The sequence below is a fragment of the Rhinoderma darwinii genome, chromosome 2 (genome assembly GCF_050947455.1).
Source record: "Rhinoderma darwinii isolate aRhiDar2 chromosome 2, aRhiDar2.hap1, whole genome shotgun sequence".
In the NCBI taxonomy this organism is placed as follows: Eukaryota; Metazoa; Chordata; class Amphibia; order Anura; family Rhinodermatidae; genus Rhinoderma; species Rhinoderma darwinii.
Window position 1 is genome coordinate 433019273 of NC_134688.1, and position 25305 is coordinate 433044577.

The 25305-nt window shown below is 45.0% G+C and overlaps 2 long non-coding RNA genes across 2 annotated transcripts; both read left to right on the top strand.

The window, feature by feature from the left end:
• Window positions 1–1967: 1967 nt before the first annotated feature.
• LOC142741514 (uncharacterized) lies at window positions 1968–22766 on the top strand. The gene is made up of 5 exons (XR_012881168.1): window positions 1968–2018; window positions 2096–2117; window positions 5606–5624; window positions 21093–21116; window positions 22728–22766. It is a non-coding gene; the product is annotated as an uncharacterized LOC142741514 (long non-coding RNA).
• A 630-nt stretch (window positions 22767–23396) lies between these two features.
• On the top strand, window positions 23397–24997 carry LOC142741515 (uncharacterized). The gene is made up of 4 exons (XR_012881169.1): window positions 23397–23429; window positions 24010–24054; window positions 24652–24684; window positions 24950–24997. It is a non-coding gene; the product is annotated as an uncharacterized LOC142741515 (long non-coding RNA).
• Window positions 24998–25305: the final 308 nt, after the last annotated feature.

Sequence of the window (25305 nt, forward strand, 5' to 3'; positions counted from 1 at the left end):
ATGGGGTATTTTGTTTCCTGAGAGAATAAGAAATTTTAATCAAAAATGACATCTTATTGGAAAAAATGAAATTTTTTTAATTTCACAGCCCAATCCAAATACGTGCTGTGAAAAAACTGTGCGGTCAAAATGGTAACCACAACCATAAATGAATTCCTTGAGGGGTGTAGTTTCCAAAATGGGGTCACTTCTGGTGGGTTTCCATTGCTTTGATACCTCTGGGGGTCTGCAAATGCGACATGGCACTCGAAAACCAATCCAGCAAAATCTGGACTCCAACAAACACATAGCGCTACTTTGCCGTTTCGGCCCATGGGAGGGCTCAGAAGGAGTTTTTTCACCACAAATGGGGTATCGCCGCACTCAGGACAAATTGGGGAACAAAATGGGGTATTTTGTTCCCTGTGAAAGTAAGAAATTTTGATCAAAAATGACATCTTATTGGAAAAAATTACATTTTTTTAATTTCACAGCCCAATCCAAATACGTGCTGTGAAAAAACTGTCTGGTCAAAATGGTAACCACAACCATAAATTAATTCCTTGAGGGGTGTAGTTTCCAAAATGGAGTCACTTCTGGTGGGTTTCCAATGCTTTGATACCTCTGGGGGTCTGCAAATGCGACATGGCACTCGAAAACCAATCCAGCAAAATCTGGACTCTAGCAAACACATAGCGCTACTTTGCAGTTTGGGCCCATAAGAGGGCTCAGAAGGAGTTTTTTCACCACAAATGGGGTATTGCCGTACTCAGGACGAATTGGGGAACAAAATGGGGTATTTTATTTCTTGTGAAAATAAGAAATTTTATCAAAAATGACATCTTATTGGAAAACATTTCATTTTTTAAATTTCACAGCCCAATTCAAATAGGTGCTGTGAAAAAACTGTGCGGTCAAAATGGTAACCACAACCATACATGAATTCCTTGAGGGGTGTAGTTTCCAAAATGGGGTCACTTCTGGTGGGTTTCCATTGCTTTGATACCTCAACACCTCTTCAAACCTGGCATGCTGCCTAAAATATATTCTAATAAAAAAGAGGCCTCAAAATGCACTAGGTGCTTCTTTGCTTCTAGGGCTTGTGTTTTAGTCCATGAGCGCACTAGAGCCACATGTGGGACATTTCTAAAAACTGCAGAATCTGGACAATACATATTTTGTAGTATTTCTCTGGTAAAACCTTCTGTGTTACAGAAATAAAATTGAATAAAATTGAAATTCAGCAAGAAAAATGAAATTTGCAAATTTCACCTCCACTTTGCTTTAATTCCTGTGAAATTCCTAAAGGGTTAAAAAACTTTCTAAATGCTGTTTTGAATACTTTGAGGGGTCTAGTTTTTAAAATGGGGTGTTTTATGGGGGTTTCTAATACATAGGCCCCTCAAAGCCACTTCGGAACTGAACAGGTACCTTAAAAAAAAGGCTTTTGAAATTTTCTTAAAAATATGAGAAATTGCTGTTTATGTTCTAAGCCTTGTAACGTCCAAGAAAAATAAAAAATGTTTCAAAAAAACGATGCCAATCTAAAGTAGACATATGGGAAATGTGAACTAGTAACTATTTTGGGTGGTATAACCGTCTGTTTTACAAGCAGATGCCTTTAAATTCAGAAAAATGCTATTTTTTCAAGATTTTCTCAAAATGTTGCAATTTTTCACAAATATACACTGAATATATCGACCAAATTTTACCACTAACATGAAGCCCAATGTCTCACGAGAAAACAATCTCAGAATCGCTTGGATAGGTTTAAGCATTCCGACGTTATTACCACATAAAGTGAAATATGTCAGATTTGAAAAATGGGCTCTGAGCCTTAAGGCCAAAACAAGGCTGCGTCCTTAAGGGGTTAATGACCTTACTTGTTGCCCCCTCCACACTATCACATACAATCCAGTAGATCAGATGGACATAGAGGGACATTGATGTTCAGCAGATAACATGTATGTTATTTTCTTACATTACAGGTTCCAGCATCTCTGTATATAAAGGAGCTGCAGACGCCGTGTTACATCAAGGTAAAGGGAATATTACATAACAGTATACAAGTGACACATCTCTAGACTCCGCTTACTCTCTGTCTTTACTATTGCAGGCAGCAGTGACCGACGCACAGGGTGAGTTCTGCCGTCCTATAATAACTTATCTCCGTAGTCTCCATGTTTTAGATCTTCTACTGATCTCATCATATATTCATTTCATGACCCCCCCTCCCGTTCATTGTGTTATAATACTGCAGTTACATAGTAAGGATGAAAAATATCCTCATATCACACATTGTAGTCATGTTGATCAGGGGCGTAATTAGGAAAGACTGGGCCCCGTAGCAAACTCTTGACCGGGCCCCCCCCCCCGGTGCCACAAACAGCCCCCCTTATAAATAGTGCCCCCTGTAGAATGTGCCATACAGCCCCCCTGTAGACAGTACTATATAGCCCCGCCTATAGACAGTGGCACGCCCCATTTGTAGATAGCGCCCCCACCTCCCCCTTGTAGATAGTGCCATGCAGCCCCGCTGTAGATATTGCCATAAAGCCCCCACTGTATATAGCGCTATACAGCTCCCACTGTATATTGGGCCACACAGCCCGCCTTCCTTGTATTTAGTGCCACACAGCCCCCCTTTATTAGAAAGTGCAGAACAGCACCCCCTTAGTAGAAAGTGGCACACACAGACCCCTGTAGATTGCGCCACACTCAGCCCGCTGTAGATAGAGCCACAGCCCTCCCCCTTGTAAATAGTGCCATACAGTTCCCCCTTGTGTATAGTGCCACACAGCTCCCACTTGTGTATAGTGCCACACAGCTCCCCCTTGTGTATAGTGCCGCACAGCTCCCCCTTTGTGTATAGTGCCACACAGCCCCCCCTTGTGTACAAGGCAATGGCGCATCCGAGAAAGTTGTATCAGCCAGGGGATGTCAATCAAACATATTGAGTAATTAGCATATAGTGTGTGTCGTTTTAAAAGTGGATTTTAAGAATTTTGCTGCATCTGAAAAAAACATACAGGGAAATATTGTCAGGTCATTTATTACCGCAAGGTGGCGGTTCAAGGGGTTAAAGCTACCTGACAAATTCCCATTAAATATACAATGAATTAAGAACAATTCCATCTGCCCTGCAATTTTGTTATTATAAATATATCCTATATAACTACAGATCCAGAACCAAGCTCTGACATATATACAGTACCACAACCAAGCTGAGTACGTAAATACAGCACTAGAACCAAGCTAAGTACATAAATGCAGTACCACAACCAAGATTAGTACATAAATACAGCACTAGAACCAAGCTAAGTACATATATACAGCACTAGAATCAAGCTCAGTACATAAATACAGCGCTAGAACCAACCTCTGACATATATACAGCACCAGTACAAAGCTCAGTACATATATACAGCACTAGAACCAAGCTCAGTACATAAATAAAGCACCAGAACAAACCTCAGTACATAAATACAACCCCAGAACCAAGCTCAGTACATATATACACAGCACCAAAACCAATCCCATACGTATATACAGCACCAGAACCAAGCTCAGTACTTACATACAGCATCAGAACCAAGATCAGTACATATATACAGCACCAAATACAGCTCAATTTAGTGCCACCCCTGCCGTATAGGTTTGTACGGCGTAAAACTACAGCTCCCAGCTGGCCCGAACAATTGTGAGGATAAGCTGGGAGATGCTGTTTCACAAAAAAAATTATATCATAATCATCTCGCTGCAGATCATACAGTGACTACAGTGCTGATTAGAGGCAGAATAAACATTTACATTAAGTGACTCACCGGTGACTTCTCAGATTCTAGTTCTTTTCTTCTCCCTCCGGTCCAGACCTCTATGATGGATTTCAACTGGCCATGACCCATTTCTACAGTTTTCAGCTCAGATGTCTTCAGCTTCTCACTTTTAAAACATTTCTGCACCTATAAACAAAGTTAAAATTCTCAACACCTCTTGCACCTCTAACTATAATAGTGCCATACACTGTGTCCCTGATTATAATAGTACACTGTCACACACACACACACACACACACACACACACACACCATGCCCCCTGTAGATGGTGCCCCCAAAGCCACCGTGCTGCCCTACATATAGCTTCCCCTATAGGTAGTGCTCCACGTATAGCCCACCTCTGTAGACAGTGCCCTACATATATCCACCCTGTTGCTAGTGCCCCACAGGTAACCCACTCCTGTATATAGTATCCCACATATTGCCCAACCCTATAGAAAGTGGCCTAAAAAATAGCTCCCCTGTAGATAGTGCTCTACATATAGCCCACCCCTGTATAGTGTCTCACATATAGCTCCCCTTGTATATAGTGCCCCACATATAGACCACCCTGTAGATAGTGCCCCACATATAGACCCCTCCTGTGGATAGTGGCCCACATATAGACCCCCCTGTATAAAGTGGCCCACATCCCAACATATAGACCCCCCCTGTAGATTGTGCCCCACATCCCCACATACAGATCACCCCTGTAGCTAGTGCCACACATGCCCACAAATAGACCCCCCCCTGTATATAGTGGCCCACATATAGACGACCCCCTGTAGATAGAGCCCCCACTATAGATAATGCCATTAACAGTTTTATGAGAAAAAAAACCGTTACATACTCACATGATCCCGTTCCTGTTTGCTGGCGATGCAGATCTGCTCTCTTCTGAGCGGGTCTCCAGGAGCTGAACGAGCGTCGTCCAATGACGCTGATTGGCGGGGCAGAATGACTTGCCCCATCAATCAGCGCCTTTCAAGCATGGAAGCCATGCTAGCCAATCAGCGTCATTGTAAAGCGCTGAATGGTCGGACACGGAACATGCCCAGCTATTCAGCGCTAATGCATGTATTTGGCTGTCGCTAGCACCGGGCCCCCCTCCGGTGCTAGCGCCGCCTACAGACATGTCGGGTCCCACCGCAAAATCCGCTGCGGAATTATTCTTGCCGCTGGCAGGAAGATTCCTCCTCCCATTGACTTCAATCGGAGGTGTGGGAAGAATCCGCCCAAAGATCGAGCAGGACGCTTCTTTTTCCCGCTAGCTGAATAAATCAGCTAGCGGGGAAAAGAAGCTTTCGGCTCCCATTGAAATGAATGGAAAGCAGAATTTTGCAGCGGGATCCGCCACAAAAATTCCATTGTGTGGACAGGGCCTTAACAGGTTTAAGTGAGTGAAGAGATTCCTGTACAATGAAATTGGGTTAAGGCCCTTGTACACAGCCAGTGATTGGGTGAACAAGTTCTCATACGATCGCTCGTTCTCAATCATTGCCAAGCAGCTTGTCGGCTGATCTTTTATACGGCCCAAAAAATGTCCGCTTGTGGGCAGCACATCTCCTAGTGTAAACAGGGAAGTGCTGCCGACAAGCTACGAGATGTATGAGGACAAACCATCGTATTACCGACCGTCCACATACATTCTAATCATTGCTTCGTTTAAAGGAAGATGTTAAGAAATTCTCCCCATGTTAAACCACCATAATGCTACATGGTGTCGTCCAACATGACGAGTGACTTTTATTCTTATTTTATATAATTATTTATGCAAATTTGATTTTAAACTAATGATTTTCTTTATTTAGATGCAGAATCAAGAATGAGGTGAGTAAATCTTCATTGTAAACACAAAGCAGCTTGTTTATTGGTTGGAGATCGATATAATTTCTATATTTCATGCTGCACTTCTCTTTTTACTATGAGGCAAAAGCTGCATGGCGACCTTGGTTGCACAACAGAAAGATCGCAAGATTGCATTGCAACATTGCAAGCAACACTTGTAGTTGTGGTTGCGTTACTACAGGCAACGTAATTTGATTGCGACATGACAGTCGTAAAAAAAATCACATCTGCAGGATTTTTGGTCACAGATCACAAATCGCAAAATAATTTTCTAGCATAGAGTTTAATCTATGTCACATGTGACAGTGACTGATTTGCGACGTCAACTATTTTTTGGGGGATGCGACTTGCAAACAAATCACACCCTGAAATATTTTGCAACTTAAATGCAACAGCTAGTTGCAGATAAATCCTGCATGTCTTTTGTTGCGCAACTTGTAAGCGACTTAATGTAGCGTGACCATAGATGCCATGTAGATCTGGCTTTATGCTCTAAGGATGATAAAGGAATAGCCGGCCAGGTCTACTATGCTGCCCTATCTAGTATAACACAGATCAGTATGGCAGCATGCAATACCAGTGTAGCTGGCACTTCACTCCCCAATACAGCACGTGTCTGTTATACCGCACACTACTGAACAACCTAACATTGTTCATCTTCACTGGTTTTGTTCTGAATAGAAAAGTCCCTGTGAGGCTAAAGTCACACCGGTGTTTGTGGACTGGTGTAAACGCCAGGAAAATCTACTGACATATAAGCCAACATGCCAACTTTCTGCAAGAAAAGAGGACAGGGGGGGAAAGGCTTCACCGAAATCACAGATTGATCATAACTTAAGCCAGAAACTGGGGAAAGTTATGGCGCAAATCTACAACGTAAATTTGCATTTCTGTCTCATAGACAGCCAAAGATGTATTAAGTGTGCACCTCGCAAGATATTTGGCGCATTTTACGCTGATGTACATTAGTTTAGGACTTTTTTAGGCAGCGTTCTCCTTATATTCTTCCTATCACCGCTCAGCTGTTTATGTCAGATTTCCAATGGATACGACCACCACTGCGGTCTTGCAGCGGTGGTGTAAAGGATCTGCCAGGCACAGCTTCGGGGTTAACTTCCTTAGGTAATCAGTCTTCACCTGAGTCTATCTCTCTGAGACTGACTCCAGCTTCCACCACTCAGGCTGGCAGGCTTAGGAGTGGGAGAGCCTATCGCAGCCTGGCCAGACTCAGCTAGCTCCCGCCCTCTGTCTATTTATACCTGCATTTCCTGTTCCTCCTTGCTTGTGATTCTTTCCGTGTGGTTTCCTGGCCCTGCTACAGCTCCTACAATTTGATCCTGCTCCATTCTGACCCTGGCTTTCTGACTACTCTTCTGCTCTGCGTTTGGTACCTCGTGCTCTCCTGGTTTGACTTGGCTCGTTCACCACTCTGTTGCTCACGGTGTTGCCGTGGGCAACTGCCCCTTTCCCTTTGCTTTATATTCCCTTGTATGTTTTGTCTCGTGCACTTACTGAGCGTAGGGACCGCCGCCCAGTTGTACCCCGTCGCCTAGGGCGGGTCGTTGCAAGTAGGCAGGGACAGAGTGGCGGGTAGATTAGGGCTCACTTGTCCGTTTCCCTACCCCTATCATTACATAATCACAAGCCCATATACCTAGTCTACCCTGGTCCCTGACACAACTATGGACCCCCTTGAGACCCTGGCTCAGCAAATGCAGGGTCTCTCCCTACAGGTCCAGGCCCTGGCTCAGAAGGTCAACCAGCCTGAGGCTACCTTGGTAGTTCCCCTCACCTCAACTCCTGAACCCCACCTCAAGTTGCCCGACCGGTTCTCAGGGGACCGGAGGGTTTTTCTCTCCTTTCGGGAGAGTTGCAGGCTTTACTTTCGCTTAAAGCCCCACTCCTCAGGTTCTGAGAGCCAGCGAGTGGGTATAATTATGTCCCGGCTCCAGGACGGGCCCCAAGAATGGGCCTTCTCCTTGGCTCCTGACGCCCCTGAACTTTCCTCCGTTGATCTTTTCTTTTCTGCTCTCAGACTCATTTATGACGAGACTGACAAGACTGCCTTTGCCGAGAGTCAGCTGGTGACCTTACGTCAGGGTAAGAGACCTGTTGAGAAGTATTGTTCTGACTTTAGGAAGTGGTGCGTAGCTTCTCGGTGGAATGACCCTGCCTTAAAGTGCCAGTTTAGGTTGGGTCTGTCGAATGCCCTGAAAGACCTGCTAGTTAGCTATCCCTCTTCTGACTCCCTAGACCAGGTTATGGCTTTAGCGGTACGACTTGACCGACGTCTCAGGGAACGACAACGCGAACGTTTATGTGTTTTCTCCTCCAACTCCCCCATGATGCCTCCCGAGGGTCCGTTGCTTCGTTCTTCCCCGGAAAACTCAGAGGTACCTATGCAACTCGGGGCCTTCGTGTCCCCCCAACAACGTAGAGATTTCCACAGGAAGAATGGTCTCTGCTTCTACTGTGGGGATGACAAGCATCAAGTGAACAACTGTCCTAAGCGTAAGAATGCAGCCGGAGAACTTCCGCGCCTAAGTGATCATCGGGGAGGTCACTTGGGCGCACAGGTATTTCCCGTAAATATGAAACGTAATAAGATCTTGCTTCCCTTTCAGGTCTCTTTTGGTGGTAGGTCTGCTACCGGCAGCGCCTTCGTGGATTCAGGGTCCTCTGCTAATATCATGTCTGTGGAATTTGCTATGTCTCTTGCTATGCCTTTGATTGATTTGCCTAAACCTGTCCCGGTAGTGGGTATCGACTCCACTCCTCGTGCTAATGGTTATTTTACACAGCATACCCCTGTTTTTGAACTCCTTGTTGGCTCCATGCATTTGGAGCAGTGCTCTGTACTGTTGATGCAGGGATTATCGTCCGATTTGGTTTTAGGCCTTCCCTGGTTGCAGTTGCATAATCCCACGTTTGACTGGAATACTGGGGAGCTTACCAAATGGGGTAATGAATGTTTGACGTCATGTTTTTCTGTTAATTCTATTTCTCCCCCTGAGGAGGTGAACACGCTACCTGAGTTTGTTCGGGACTTCGCTGATGTTTTCTCTAAGGAGGCCTCCGAAGTGTTACCTCCTCATAGAGAATACGATTGCGCTATCGAATTGGTACCAGGAGCTAAGCTTCCTAAGGGTAGGATATTTAATCTTTCTTGTCCCGAACGTGAAGCCATGACAGAGTATATCCAGGAATGCCTGGCCAAGGGTTACATTCGCCCCTCTACTTCTCCGGTAGGTGCTGGCTTCTTCTTCATAGGGAAGAAGGATGGTGGTCTTAGGCCATGCATTGACTACAGTAACCTGAATAAGGTCACTGTAAGGAACCAGTATCCCCTTCCTTTGATTCCTGATCTCTTTAAACAGGTTCAGGGGGCCCAGTGGTTCTCTAAGTTTGATCTACGGGGGGCGTATAACCTTATCCGCATCAAAGAGGGGGATGAGTGGAAGACTGCGTTTAACACGCCCGAAGGTCATTTCGAATACCTCGTCATGCCCTTTGGGTTGTGTAATGCGCCGGCGGTCTTCCAGAATTTCATAAATGAGATTTTGAGAGATTACCTGGGGATATTTCTTGTAGTGTACCTTGATGACATACTGGTGTTTTCCAAGGACTGGCCCTCCCACATTGAGCATGTCAGGAAGGTGCTCCAGGTCCTTCGGGAAAACAAACTGTTTGCTAAAACCGAAAAATGTGTGTTTGGGGTACAGGAGATACCATTTTTGGGTCAAATCCTCACTCCTCATGAATTCCGCATGGACCCCGCCAAGGTTCAGGCTGTGGCAGAATGGGTCCAACCTTCCTCCCTGAAGGCGTTACAGTGTTTTTTGGGGTTCGCTAATTATTACAGGAGATTCATTGCTAACTTCTCGGTCATCGCTAAGCCTCTTACGGACCTCACTCGCAAAGGTGCTGATCTCCTCCACTGGTCTCCAGAGGCTGTCCAGGCTTTTGAGGTCCTTAACCCCTTAAGGACGCAGCCTAGTTTGGGCCTTAAGGCTCAGAGCCCATTTTTCAAATCTGACATATTTCACTTTATGTGGTAATAACGTCGGAATGCTTAAACCTATCCAAGTGATTCCGAGATTGTTTTCTCGTGACACTTTGGGCTTCATGTTCGTGGTAAAATTTGGTCGATATATTCAGTCTTTATTTGAGAAAAATTGCAAAATTTAGAGAAAATTTAGAAAAAATAGCATTTTTCAGAATTTAAATGCATCTGCTTGAAAAACAGACGGTTATACCACCCAAAATAGTTACTAGTTCACATTTCCCATATGTCTACTTTGGATTGGCATCGTTTTTTGAACATTCTTTTATTTTTCTTGGACGTTACAAGGCTTAGAACATAAACAGCAATTTCTCATATTTTTAAGAAAATTTCAAAAGCCTTCTTTTTAAGTTACCTGTTCAGTTCTGAAGTGGCTTTGAGGGGCCTATGTATTAGAAACCCCCATAAAGCACCCCATTTTAAAAACTAGACCCCTCAAAGTATTCAAAACAGCATTTAGAAAGTTTTTTAACCCTTCAGGCATTTCACAGGAATTAAAGCACAGTGGAGGTGAAATTTGCAAATTTCGTTTTTCTTTCTGAATTTCAATTTTATTCTATTTTTTTTCTGTAACAAAGAAGGTTTTACCAGAGAAACACAACTAAATATGTATTGTCCAGATTCTTCAGTTTTTAGAAATGTCCCACATGTGGCTCTAGTGCGCTCGTGGACTAAAACACAAGCCCCAGAAGCAAAGAAGCACCTAGTGCATTTTGGTGGTGCTTTTTTATTAGCATATATTTTAGGCAGCATGCCAGGTTTGGAGAGGTGTTGAGGTGCCAAAACAGTAGGAATCCCCCAAAACTGACCCCATTTTGGAAACTGCACCCCTCAAGGAATTAATTTATGGTTATTGTTACAATTTTGACCCCGTAGTTTTTTCACAGCGCGTATTTGAATTGGGCTGTGAAATTAAAAGAATGACAATTTTTCCAATAAGATGTCATTTTTGATCAGAATTTCTTATTTTCACAGGGAACAAAATACCCCATTTTGTTTCCCAATTTGTTCTGAGTGCGGCGATACCCCATTTGTGGTGATAAACTGCTGTTTGGGCCCATGGGAGGCCTCAGAAGGAAAGGAGCGCTATGTGTTCTTAGGAGTCCAGATTTTGCTGGATTGGTTTTCGGGTGCCATGTCGCATTTGCAGAGCCTCAGAGGTATCAAAGCAATGGAAACCCACCAAAAGTGACCCCATTTTGGAAACAAAACCCCTCAAGGAATTTATTTATGGGTGTTGTGACCATTTAGACCCCACAGTTTTTTCACAGAACTTATTTGAATTGGGCTGTGAATTTAAAAAAAAAAACTTTTTTCCAATAAGATGTAGTTTTGGCTCAAAATGTCTTATTTTCACAACAAATAAAATACCCCATTTTGTTGCCAAATTTGTCCTGAGTGCGGCAATACCCTATTTGTGGCCATAAACTGCCGTTTGGGCCCATGGGAGGTATTAGAAGGAAAGGAGCGCTATGTGTTCTTTGGAGCCCAGATTTTGCTGGATTGGTTTTCGGGTGCCATGTCGCATTTGCAGAGCCCCAAAGGTATCAAAGCAATGGAAACCCACCAGAAGTGACCCCATTTTGGAAACTACACCCCTCAAGGAATTCATTTATGGGTGTTGTGACCATTTAGACTCCACAGTTTTTTCACAGAATTTATTTGAATTGGGCTGTGAATTCAAAAAAATGTAATTTTTTCCAATAAGAGGTAGTTTTGGCTCAAAATTTCTTATTTTCACAAGGAATAAAATACCCCAATTTGTTGCCCAATTTGTCCTGAGTGCGGCAATAGCCCATTTGTGGTGATAAACTGCCGTTTGGGCCCATGGGAGGCCTCAGAAGGAAAGGAGCGCTATGTGTTCTTTGGAGCCCAGATTTTGCTGGATTGGTTTTCGGGTGCCATGTCGCATTTGCAGAGCCCCAAAGGTATCAAAGCAATGGAAACCCACCAGAAGTCACCCCATTTTGGAAACTACACCCCTCAAAGAATTTATTTATGGGTGTTGTGACCATTTAGACCCCACAGTTTTTTCACAGAATTTATTTGAATTGGGCTGTGAATTAAAAAAAAATATATTTTTTCCAATAAGAGGTAGTTTTGGCTCAAAATTTCTTATTTTCACAAGGAATAAAATACCGCATTTTGTTGCCCAATTTGTCCTGAGTGTGGCAATACCCTATTTGTGGTGATAAACTGCCGTTTGGGCCCATGGGAGGGCTCAGAAGGAAAGGACCACCATGTGGCCTACTGGAAATTTTCTGGTGCTAAGTCGTGTGTGCAGAAGCCCCTGAGGTATCAGTACAGTTGAAACCCCAGAGAAGTGACCCCATTTTAAAATCGACACCCCTTAAGGAATTCATCTAGAGGTGTAGTGAGCATTTTGACCCCACAGGTATTGTGTAAAAGATAATGCGCAGCAGATGGTGCAGAGTGAGATTTGAAATTTTCTATATATATGCCATGTCAGTGTCCGATATATTGTGCCCAGCATGTGCCACCGGAGACATACACCCCATAAACTGTAATGTGGGCTCTCCCGGGTACGGCAATACCCTACATGTGGCTGTTATTAGCTGCCTGGGCACACGGCAGGGCTCAGAAGGAAAGGACCACCATTTGGCCTACTGGAGCTTTTCTGGTGCTAAGTCTTGTACGCAGAAGCCCCTAAGGTACCAGTACAGTTGAAACCCCCAAGAAGTGACCCTGTTTTAAAATCTACACCCCTTAAGGCATTCATCTAGAGGTGTAGTGAGCATTTTGACCCCACAGGTATTGTGTAAAAGATAATGTGCAGCAGTTGGTGCAGAGTGAAATTTGCAATTTTCTATACATATATGCCAATTCAGTGTCCGATATATTGTGCCCAGCATGCGCCACCGGAGATATACACCTCATAAACTGTAATGTTGGCTCTCCCGGGTACGGCAATACCCTACATGTGGCTGTTATCAGCTGCCTGGGCACACAGCAGGGCTCAGAGGGGAAAGATGAGGAGGGGTAAGCTGTGCGAAGTGGATCAGAGCGAGTAAAACTGGGGTAAATTAAAAATAAAGGGATGGATGATAAATTTTAAAACACTCTTTCATACAGAGCTCTGGTTTTTCGGGACACGTGTCACATTGATATATTGTGTCCTTCCTTATCCCCCTCTTATAGCAGACTCTGCACCTCTTTTGACTTTTTCCCTTCTTGCCAGTTTGGGGAACTTCTCCTAAAAAGTGTTGCCCTGGTACGATGCCTGTGGCCCCGCTTCCAGAAGTACTGTAAGGCTTCAGGACTTGATCTGACAAGTCCACCCCTCCCATGTACCTATTGTAGTCCAGGATGCAGTCTGGTTTGGGGGTCTCTGTACTGGTACCTCGTACAGGTACATGGGTACTGGTGTGGCATCTCCCTGGTCTTGTACTTGACACACAATATGTTGCTGCTAGATTGTGCCCTGCTCTCACCCCTTCTGAGTGTTTGCCCAAGCAGAGTCTTAGGGAGGCTTCTCAGGTTTCTTCTAGCAGTGCCGCATGCCGCAGGACTTCTGGAAGCGAGGCAGTTGAAGAGTGGGACGCTGGTATAAAAATTATCCAGGTAGAGGTGGTAACCCTGGTCCAGCAGTGGGTGCACCAAATCCCACACAATTTTTGTATTAACTCCCAGTAAGGGGGGGCATTCTGGGGGCTGAGTACTGGTGTCCTTCCCTTTATATATCCTAAATTTGTAGGTATACACTGATGCACTCTCGCACAGCTCATACATCTTCACGCCATACCATGCCCTCTTACCCGGCAGGTACTCGCGGAATTGAAGCCTCCCTTTCAAATGTACCAGGGATTCATCTATAGAAATACACTTCTCGGGGGTGAATGCTGGGAAAACCGGGCACTGAAATGGTCTAATAGGGGTCTCCGTTTATACAAACGGTCAAAACTGGGGTCATCTCGGGGTGGGCGCGGCTTATTATGAGTATAATGTAAGAAGCAAAGTATTGCCTCATTTTTATTTTATTTTTTAGTTTCCAGCTCAGTTCTGAAGTTGCTTTGAGGGGCCCATATATTAGACACCCTTATCAAACACCCCATTTCAGAAACTAGACCCCTCAAAGTATTCACAACAGCATTTAAAAAGTTTATTAACCCTTTAGGTGTTTCACAGGAATTTAGAGCAAAGTAGAGGTGACATTTAATTAATTTAATTTAATTTATTAGGCACCATGTCCGGTTTGAAGAGGTCTTGTGGTGCTAAAACAGTGGAAACCCCCCAAAAGTGACCCCTTTTTGGAAACTAGAGACCTTGAGGAATCCATTGTAGTTTTCTTGGGGTGCATGCGACTTTTTGATCAGTTTTTATTCTAATTTTAGGTGGCGTGGGGACTAAAAAAACAGCAATTTTACTATTGTTTTTTATTCAATTTTTTTTACAGCGTTCACCGTGCGCTATAAATGACATATTCACTTTATTCTGCGGGGCGATACGATTACGGCGATACCAGATGTTTATAGTTTTTTTTTATGTCTTATGGCGTTTGCACAATAAAATACATTTTGTAAAACATCATTTACTTTTGGTGTTACCTTATTCTAAGAGCCAGAACGTTTTTATTTTTCCATCAGGAAAGTCGTGCGAGGACTTATTTTTTGCGTAACGAACTGTAGTTTCCATCAGTACCATTTTTAGGGACATGCGACTTTTTGATCTCTTTTTATTCCATTTTTTGGGAGGTGAAGTGACCAAACAATTGTGATTGTGGTACGGTTTATTATTATTTTCTCTTACGGCATACACCGCGCGGGATAAATAATGACATCGTTTTGAAGTTCAGGACGTTATGGACGCGGCGATACCAATTATGTATAGTTTATTTGTTTATTTATATATTTTTATTAATAATAAAGAACTGATAAGGGAAAAAGGGGGACTTTTACTTTTATTACTTTTAAATCTTTTATTTTCTTATTTTTACACAACTTTTTTTTACTTTTTTACACTTTTTTTACTTTGTCCCACTAGGGGACATGAGGGCAGGAGGCTCTGATCGCTATTCTAATACACTGCACTACATACGTAGTGCAGTGTATTAGAGCTGTCAGCTGTTCGCTGACAGCAAGCATAGTGGGTCCTGACTTTGTCGGGACCCACTAGGCTTCCGTCGATGGCGTAGCCAGAGTCCATTGTTAGGATTCTGGTTGCCATAGTAGCCATCACGGCCCGCTATCGTGTAGCAGGCCGGCGATGGCAGCTTAACCCCTAAGAAGCCGCGATCGCTATTGAACGCGGCTTCTAAGGGGTTAATCGGCGGGGACCACCGCGATCGGTCCCTGCACACTAAGCTGTGATAGCCTGCTGTCGGAAACAGCAGGTATCACAGCTCAAGCACGCGCCGGGATTAAATGGCGCCGTGTTTACTCAGGTCAGTAATAGTACTGACCTGAGCGCGAACGTTCTACTTAGCAGGACGTACTATTACTGACCTGAGCGCGAAGGGGTTAAGAAGTGCTTTATCTCGGCCCCGGTGCTGGTTCAGCCCAACCAAATGGAGCCATTTATCGTGGAAGTTGACGCATCCGAGGTGGGAGTGGGGGCTGTCTTGTCCCAGGGTACCAGGTCCCTCACCCATCTCCGCCCCTGTGCCTACTTCTCCAGGAAGTTTTCGCCCACTGAGAGTAACTATGATATTGGCAACCGCAAACTCTTAGCCATTAAATGGGCATTTGAAGAGTGGCGCCACTTCCTGGAGGGGGCTAGGCACCAGGTAACGGTCCTTACCGACCACAAGAATCTGGTTTTCCTAGAATCTGCCCGGAGGCTAAACCCGAGACAAGCTCGATGGGCGCTATTTTTTACCAGATTCAACTTTTTGGTTACCTATAGGGCTGGGTCTAAAAATATTAAGGCCGATGCACTGTCGCGTAGCTTCATGGCCAGCCTTCCTTCGGAGGAAGATCCTGCTTGTATTTTGCCTCCCGGTATAATCATTTCTTCTATTGATTCTGATTTAGTCTCTGAAATTGCAGCTGATCAAGGTTTAGCTCCCAGGAACCTTCCTGAGGACAAGCTGTTTGTTCCCCTGCAATACCGGCAAAGGGTACTTAGGGAAAATCATGACTCCGCACTATCTGGTCATCCAGGCATCCTGGGTACCAAACACCTCATTGCCAGAAACTATTGGTGGCCTGGTTTGCCTAAAGACGTTAAGACCTACGTCGCCGCTTGTGAGGTTTGTGCTAGGTCCAAGACTCCCAGGTCCCGACCAGCGGGCTTACTACGTTCGTTGCCCATTCCCAGGGCCGCCATCAGGGGGGTATTAGGGGTAGTGGTGTGAGGGGCCCGGCCAAACCTAATTGAAAGGGGGGCCCGGCAACTGCCTCGACATTCTTTTGGTAGGAAAAAACGGGCCCCTGCAATGGGGCCCGTTTTTTTCACCAAAAGAATGTCGTGAGCTGCTGCTGCTGCTGCGGGCCCCCTCCCCTCGTCATGGGGGGCCGTCAAACCGTCCGCCCGCGTGCGCGCACCCGATCGCGCGCACAATGAAACTCCCGCGCGTGCGCACTCGCGAGCGCGCATCCACGAACGCCCGCACTGGAGACCGCCCGCGCGCGCACCCGCGATCGACCGCGCGCGCAGCCGCGGACCCACATGGACAAAACTTACCTGGAGCCTGGCTGGAGGTGAAGGACTGGACGTCTGGACCGAAGACCTCCCCTGGAAGACATCGCCGGAAGAGGACTGGAGTGGGAGCAGCTCTTCTGACAGTGAGTAAATTATCTCAAAGTGTTGTTTATGTATGGCCCTGTTCACACAGTATTTTGCAGGCAAAAAAAAATCTGCCTCAAAATTCCTTAAAGAATTTTGAGGCAGATTTTGCCCTGCCCACACTATCTTGCCGCGTTTTTTTGCTGCGTTTTTTGCTCGCGGCGATTGAGGACAGCAGACAAAAAACGCAGCGAAAAATGCATTTTCTGCCTCCCATTGATTTAGATGGGAGGTCAGAGGCGGAACCGCGGCAAGAAAGGACGTGCTGCTTTTTCTTTTTTCCGCGACTGGCTCCCATTGATTTCAGATTAAATCAATGGGAGGCGGTTTTGGAAGTTTTTTGGTGCTGATTCTGACGCAGCGTCCGAGTCAATATCAAGGCCCAAAAACTCTGTGAACTGGGCCTTATTGTTAGGGCTTATTCAGACGAACGTGTAATACGTCCGTGCAACGCGCGTGATTTTCACGCGCCTCGCACAGACCTATGTTACTCTATGGGGCCGTGCAGACTGTCAGTGATTTTCACGCGCCTCGCACGGACCTATGTTACTCAATGGTGACGGAAACATCGCTAATGGTTTCCGTTCGTCACCATTCCGGCTGGTTTTCGGACGGAATTAATAGCGCAGTCGACTGCGCTAATGGTGATGGAAACGGAAGCTGTGCTGTCACTTTCACTTTCCGTTGCGGGGTTCACCCGACAGAAACCTCAGAAGGAACCCCGGAGCGGAAGCGAACAGTGATGTGAACAGGCCCTAACACAAAAGTTTTGTATTTTTTTAAGCTGGTTCACAAAAAAAAATAATTCCAAATTCTACTGAACCAACTGCCTATTTAGAGACCGGCAGCAGCTCCAGGAGCGACATCATAAGGGACACACTAGGCGGATATGCTGAGTAAAACTACACAGCTTATCCGCCCCGGTAGCCGCAGGGAATTCCGCCAGCAAAACCGCACCAAATAGTGGCGCAGGTTTCGTGAGGCGTGTCCGCTGCGGGAGTCCTGCAGGGAAAAAAAAGTTTAGACTTACCCCGGCCGTAGTTTAAGTGACGCATCTCTCTCTTCTGAACGTAGCCCCGCCTCCTGGGATGACGCTGTAGACCATGTGACCGCTGCAGCAGTCACATGGGATGAAACGTCATGACAGGAGGCGGGGCTACGCTAAGAATAGAGGATCGCGTCACCAGGACTACGGCCGGGGCAAGTCTAAACTTTTTTATAAATTTAAAAAAGTGCCTTTTTTTTTTTCTCATTTGTGATTTTTGCGGCAGAACCGCAGCATTTACACAAGCGTGTGCTTTTTGCGCGCGCAAAAACGTGGCGTTTTGCGCTTGCAAAAGGTCCGTAACAGCTCCGTGTGTCAGCAGCGTATGATGCGTGGCTGCGTGATTTTCCCGCAGCCGCCATCATTATGACACTCTGTTTGTATGTTTGTAGCACGTGGTGCTTTTCTGTTTTCATTCATAGTTTATACGGCTGCGGAAGCGCTGGGCGTGATTTTCACGCACCCATTGACTTCAATGGGTGCGTGATGCGCGAACAATGCACAAATATCGGACATGTCGTGAGTTTTACGCAGCGGACTCGCGCTGCGTGAAAATCACTGACAGTCTGCACGGCACCATAGAGTAACATAGGTCCGTGCGAGGCGGGTGAAAATCACACACGTTTCACGGATGTATTACACGTTCGTCTGAATAAGCCCTAACAATAAGGCCCAGTTCAGAGTTTTTGGGCCTTGATATTGACTCGGACACTGCGTCAGAATCAGCACCAAAAAACTTCCAAAACCGCCTCCCATTGATTTAATCTGAAATCAATGGGAGCCAGTCGCGGAAAAAAGAAAAAGCAGCACGTCCTTTCTTGCCGCGGTTCTGCCTCTGACCTCCCATCGAAATCAATGGGAGGCAGAAAATGCATTTTTCGCTGCGTTTTCTGTCTGCTGTCCTCAATCGCCGCAGGCAAAAAACGCAGCAAGATAGTGTGGGCAGGTCAAAATCTGCCTCAAAATTCGGTGCGCGGTTCCAGGCGGTCGCCGGTGCGCATGCGCGGGAGTTTGCGGGTGCGCGTGATCGGTCGCACGGGCGGCGGTGTTTGACGGCCCCCATGCTACCCAGGGCCGCCATCAGGGGGGTATTAGGGGTACTGATGTGAGAGGCCCGGCCAAACCTAATTGAAAGGGGGGCCCGCAGCTCATGACATTCTTTTGGTGAAAAAAACGGGCCCCATTGCAGGGGCCTGTTTTTTTTCTACCAAAGGCAAGTCGCGGCAGTTTGCCGGGCCCCCCTTTCAATTAGGTTTGGCCGGGCCTCTCACATCAGTACCCATAATACCCCCCCTGATGGCGGCCCTGGGTACCATGATATAGTACTGGACGGAGTACCGTTAACAGGCGGTGCCACGGTAGGGGGGCCCAGAAAATGTAGCTGTAGGGGGCCCTGAAATTCCTGATGGCGGCCCTGCCCATTCCCCAGAGACCTTGGACACATATCTCCATGGATTTTATCACCGATTTGCCTCCATCCCAAGGCAAGTCGGTGGTGTGGGTGGTAGTAGACCGCTTCAGTAAGATGTGCCACTTTGTGCCCCTCAAGAAACTACCCAACGCCAAGACGTTAGCTACCTTGTTTGTCAAACACATCCTGCGTCTCCATGGGGTCCCGGTCAATATTGTTTCGGACAGAGGGGTACAATTTGTTTCTTTGTTTTGGAGAGCCTTCTGTAAGAAGTTGGAGATTGATCTGTCCTTCTCCTCTGCTTTCCATCCTGAAACCAATGGCCAAACTGAGAGGACTAATCAATCTCTAGAACAATATTTAAGGTGTTTTATCTCTGACTGTCAATATGATTGGGTCTCATTCATTCCCCTCGCTGAATTTTCCCTTAATAACCGGGTCAGTAACTCGTCAGGGGTCTCCCCCTTTTTCTGTAATTTTGGGTTTAATCCACGGTTCTCCTCCGTTTCACCTGGTAGTTCCAACAATCCCGAGGTAGAGGTCGTTCATCGGGAACTGTGCACAGTCTGGGCCCAGGTTCAGAAGAACCTAGAGGCGTCCCAGAGCGTACAAAAAACTCAGGCTGATAGAAAACGTTCTGCTAACCCCTTGTTTATGGTCGGGGATCTGGTGTGGTTATCATCTAGGAACTTGCGTCTTAATGTCCCGTCCAAGAAGTTTGCTCCCCGGTTTATTGGGCCGTGTAAGGTCATTGAAGTCCTCAATCCTGTCTCCTTCCGGCTGGAGTTACCCTCATCTTTTCGTATACACGACGTGTTTCATGCCTCCCTCCTTAAACGCTGCTCCCCGTCCTTGGCTCCCTCGAGGAAACCTCCTGTTCCCGTTCTCACCCCTGAGGGGGTGGAATTCGAGGTGGCCAAGATTGTGGATAGCAAGATGGTCCAAGGCTCCCTCCAGTACCTGGTCCATTGGAGAGGATACGGGCCTGAGGAGAGGACTTGGGTACCCGCCCGGGATGTTCACGCTGGGGTATTGGTCCGGAAGTTCCACCTTCGTTTCCCCAGTAAACCAGGTCCACTTAGAAAGGGTCTGGTGGCCCCTCATAAAAGGGGGGGGGTACTGTAAAGGATCTGCCAGGCACAGCTTCTGTATCCACGCCCATAGGTAATCAGTCTGCACCTGCTTCTATGTCTGTGAGACTGACTCCATCTTCCACCACTCAGGATGGCAGGCTTAGGAGTGGGAGAGCCTATCACAGCCTGGCCAGACGGAGCTAGCTCCCGCCCTCTGTCTATTTATACCTGCCTTTCCTGTTTCTCCTTTGCTTGTGATTCTTCTCTGCTGGTTTCCTGGCCCTGCTGCAGCTTCTGTACTATTTGACCCTGCTTCATATGACCCTGGCTTTCTGACTACTCTTCTGCTCTGCGTTTGGTACCTCGTGCTCTCCTGGTTTGACTTGGCTCGTTCACCACTCTGTTGCTCACGGTGTTGCCGTGGACAACTGCCCCTTTCCCTTTACTTTATATTCCCTTGTATGTTTTGTCTCGTGCACTTACTGAGCATAGGGACCGCCGCCCAGTTGTACCCCGTCGCCTAGGGCGGGTCGTTGCAAGTAGGCAGGGACAGAGTGGCGGGTAGATTAGGGCTCACTTGTCCGTTTCCCTACCCCTATCATTACAGGTGGCTGCACTTTTTCGGTGGCATCTGTACATATTCCCTTCTATGCTGGGGAGCACGCATTGTTTACTCATGCGCAGTAGCTCCCGGCCTGGCCGCCTCTCTGCATTGCCATTGACTTGAGTAGGACGGCTCTGGTGTGTGGCCAGATGCGTTTAAGCTGTCTTGTCCTGCAGTATAGAGGGGCTATATTCACACCTGCGTTGGTGTGTTCCATTGTTCTGCTTCATAAGAGGAGCAGAACAAAGGAATAACGTAAGAAACGGTTCCGTTGCACAACCGAATGACTTTAATGGGTTCCGTTGGCTTTCCGTGATTTTACCTGAGACAATAGCGCAGCATGCTGCGCTATTGTCTCATGTAATATTGGATGGATCTGCGACGGTGGCCCCTAACAGAGCATCCAAAGCAGATGTGAACGAGGCCTAATTTACATTTATCTTCATTTAATTATGGCAGAAAACTGATGTCATTTAATTCTCACTGTCTTCTCTATTCTGTGACTAACAGGACTCTTGATGAAGAAGACCTGATGTAAGTATATCATTGTAAGATATTGTATAATGAATGAAGACAATGAAGAGATTTATCAAAACTGACAATTTCCCATAGTAACCAATCAGATTCCAGCGTTCATATTTCAGAAGCCTTTTTAAAAGCAAAACCAATGGGGTGTATTCATACATTGAGGTTGAATTGCAGTTTTTGCTGCAATTTTGCGCAAAATTGCGACAAAATTATGATTTAACTACAAAATGTGTGGATGCAACCTGATAAGTTGCTATGGGCTGTATATTTCACTTTTTATACACAAGGAAGAACTGGGAGTATAGAAGCCATATGATAAAAATAAACCTTTATTACATAGAATATACACATTACATAGAAAAATTTAAAAAGGTACAATTGGAAAGAGTGACTCTGAAGTTCCCAATGCAGACAGGCAGGCTCAATGAGTCAAAGGTAAACATACAGGGGAATTACCACTATCATATTGAGCAAAAGCAAACACGGATACTGAAGAACATGACATGATATAAGTATAAATATAACCCCAGGGGTGTTCCATACGTCCGTCAGGCTCCAAATACACTGTATTATGGGTAAGATACACTTTGTCATTTGGGTCATATTTGCAAACTTCAAACTATCTTGAGATTGATTATTGACTGCTACACATTGCTTATTTTGGGATACGACTCGGAAACCTGCACATGCAATTTGTGTTTCTGATTTGTTTTCCTATATTTATATTTATACTTATATCATGTCATGTTCTTCAGTATCCGTGTTTGCTTTTGCTCAATATGATAGTGGTAATTCCCCTGTATGTTTACCTTTGACTCATTGAGCCTGCCTGTCTGCATTGGGAACTTCAGAGTCACTCTTTCCAATTGTACCTTTTTAAATTTTTCTATGTAATGTGTATATTCTATGTAATAAAGGTTTATTTTTATCATATGGCTTCTATACTCCCAGTTCTTCCTTGTGTATAAAATGTTTACCCAGGAGTGCCTTCCTAATAGATTATTTTGGTAGTATGCTTCACACCCATAGCATCTAACCCGTGATACTTCTTGCTAGAGGAGCCCTTTTTGTGTATTGTATATTTCACTTGTAAGGGTATGTGCACACGCTAGCTTCCTTTTACGTCTGAAAAGCCAGACTGTTTTCAGGAGAAAACAGCTGCGTCGTTTCAGATGTAAAAGCTCCTCCTCGCATTTTGCGAGGCGTCTTTGATGCCCGTAATCTTGAGCTGCTCTTCATTGACTTCAATGAAGAACGGCTCAAATTACGTTTCAAAGAAGTGCCCTGCACTTCTTTGACGAGGCAGTCATTTTACGCGTCATCGTTTGACAGCTGTCAAACGACGATGCGTAAATTACTGGTCGTCGGCACAGTACGTCGGCAAACCCATTCAAATGAATGGGCAGATGTTTGCCGACGTATTGTAGCCGTATTTTCAGGCGTAAATCGAGGCATAATACGCCTCGTTTACGCCTGAAAATAGGTCTTGTGAACCCAGCCTAATAGTTTTGGTAAATCTCCCCCAATGTGTAGCAGCTGGAGAAGTGACTGTTACCGCCTCATAATATGGAATATTTTGGGTTTTTTTTCTGTTTTTTTTTTTTTTTTATATAATAGATGGATGAAGAACGTGATGAAGGCACCACGAGCATTCAGGTAATTATCCTACAATGCAGACGCCTTCTTGACAGAGGGACATAGGAATAGCCCGGGATTTGTGTCAATATTAATACATAAAGGACAATTCTCCTTTTTAGGGCTTGTCCACACACATCGGATTTGTTGCAGAAAATTTCTACAGCAATTCCGTTGAAAGTCGCAGACATTCCGCTGCGGCAAAAACGCACCATTTCCTGCGGTTTCTACAGCAGAAAATGGTGCGTATTTTGCAGTGTTTTTCACAATACTGGGAGATGGTGATATTTCCTCTGAAAAACGCAGCATTTCAGTCCACTTTCCGCAGCAGGACTTGACATGCTGCCTTCCGAATAATGCGCACCGAAGGTCAATTTCTGCTCAGAATTTTTACACAGCGTGCTCACCACTCTGCTGCTACTGTATTCTGCTGCGTTTTTTCAGTCCGAAATTCCAGACAGAAAAAAAGCGGCAATTCCGCAGCGTGTGGATGAGACCTTAATCTATAGGGAACTAAAGAGGAATAAATCCTGGGGTTTTAATTCATGTATTTTATACATCACTAGATAAGATTTTTTGTACATTTCAAATAGGACAAAGTGTCAATAACCCAAGATGTGTTTTCTGTTATAGACCTTTTAAATATGGCGGATATGAATGGCGCCCTAAACTGGACACCGTCTTGTAAGTATGAAGATGCAGAAGAGATGAGTTCATACTGCAGGAGTCTATGGGTTGACATATGAACCCACTGTGATCTGTTGTGCAGTTTTTCCTTTATAAATCCCCCCACTAAGGCTATGTTCACACGGGGTATTTTGCCGAGTTTTTTGACGCGGAAACCGCGTCGCAAAACTCGGCAAAAACGGCCCGAAAATGCCTCCCATTGATTTCAATGGGAGGCGTCGGCGTCTTTTTCCCGCGAGCAGTAAAACTGCCTCGTGGGAAAAAGAAGCGACATGCCCTATCTTCGGGCGCTTCCGCCTCTGACCTCCCATTGACTTCAATGGGAGGCAGAGAAAGCGTATTTCGCACTGTTTTATGCCCGCGGCGCTCAATGGCCGTGGGCGAAAAACTCAGCGAAAATCGGCGTGCAGGGAGAGGAAAATCTGCCTCAAAGTTCCAAACGGAATTTTGAGGCAGATATTCCTCCCCCAAAATACTCCGTGTGAACATAGCCTAAGTCTCTGTATAATCGGTGTCCCCACTGACTGCCACAATGAGTATATATTTATATATGAACTGTTATATGTTATATATTCAGGGAAGTTGAAATAGAAGAAACGGAGAAGGCCGTGGTGATCCCCAGGTAGGGAATCAAATGCTATAACTTTTTAAATGCATGGAATAACTTGTCTTTAGCAGCCTGCAGAGAGAGAGAGAGGGAGAGAGAGAGAGAGAGAGAGAGGGAGAAAGAGACGCTATTTTTTCAAAATTTATTTGAATATCAATATGTTTGTTCTGGATAGGAGTTATGTCCATTATTATTTTTTAAACAAACATTAATAGGGGTTCTCCATAAGGTGGCTTTGCCAGCGGTTGCGCGGAAAATGGAAGAGTAGAGAAGTATGGCCTAAATAGATTGTTCAGATATATTGGAAATACGGCCTTATAATGCTTTTTCTACATTAGTTTTGCAATCTGTACTTTTAGAAAGTAGGGATCATAATGTAACTTTTTGTTACCAAGCATAGTGTAGAGGTTTTATATAACATTTATATATCTATTTTCAGACTTTTTATAATATGTTTATAATACTGTGCACAGATGTGTTCTTTCTTAACGTATCACTAAACCCGATATATCCCAAGATGTATGGTGCAAGATTTTAAACAAACATGTAAAAAAAAGTATACCCCTAAAATAATTCTATATTTCTGACCATTTCTTGTTAATTTCTCTTCAGGAAAAGCAGCCGGAATACCAGTTTCCTATCCAGGTAAATACAAGTGTGGTGAATGCAATTACATTATATATGTTTTCATCCTTTTTATTCTACACTTGTTGCTTAGAAGGGCCACCATCAGAAATTTCTGGGTGCCATACAGTCAAGAATTCTCAAACCCCTGACCAGACCTTTTATTATTTCAGACCCCAAACCCCTAAATTAATGCAGACCAACACACCAGACATTAAATTCAGACTCCAGACAAAACCCCCCAAAATAACGCAGAGCCTTTATTTTTCCTCATTTTTTTTTTTAGACTTAGATCTCTGTTCTGCTGCTGGGGCACTGAAGAGAACTAAGAAGTGAGTAACCAAAATCTTAAACAACACACAACCAGCTGTCCTGCTCCTCATGTAAATATAAAGTGTTAGTGTCAGGGTAAGAATACTTATCCAAGTGAAAAACCATGTGTATATTCCATAAAAAGGTGCACATGGACAAGAGGCCATTCATGTATATTTTGTAAGGGTAGTTGGGGGACGCTGCGGTTTACTGTTTTAATTTTATACAGATGTTGTATTAATCTTTTGTTAACATGTTTGATTGGTATATCTCATCTCTAGGTTTACAGTACCATCTAATTGAGGAGGAGGAGGAGGCTCGCTTAACACC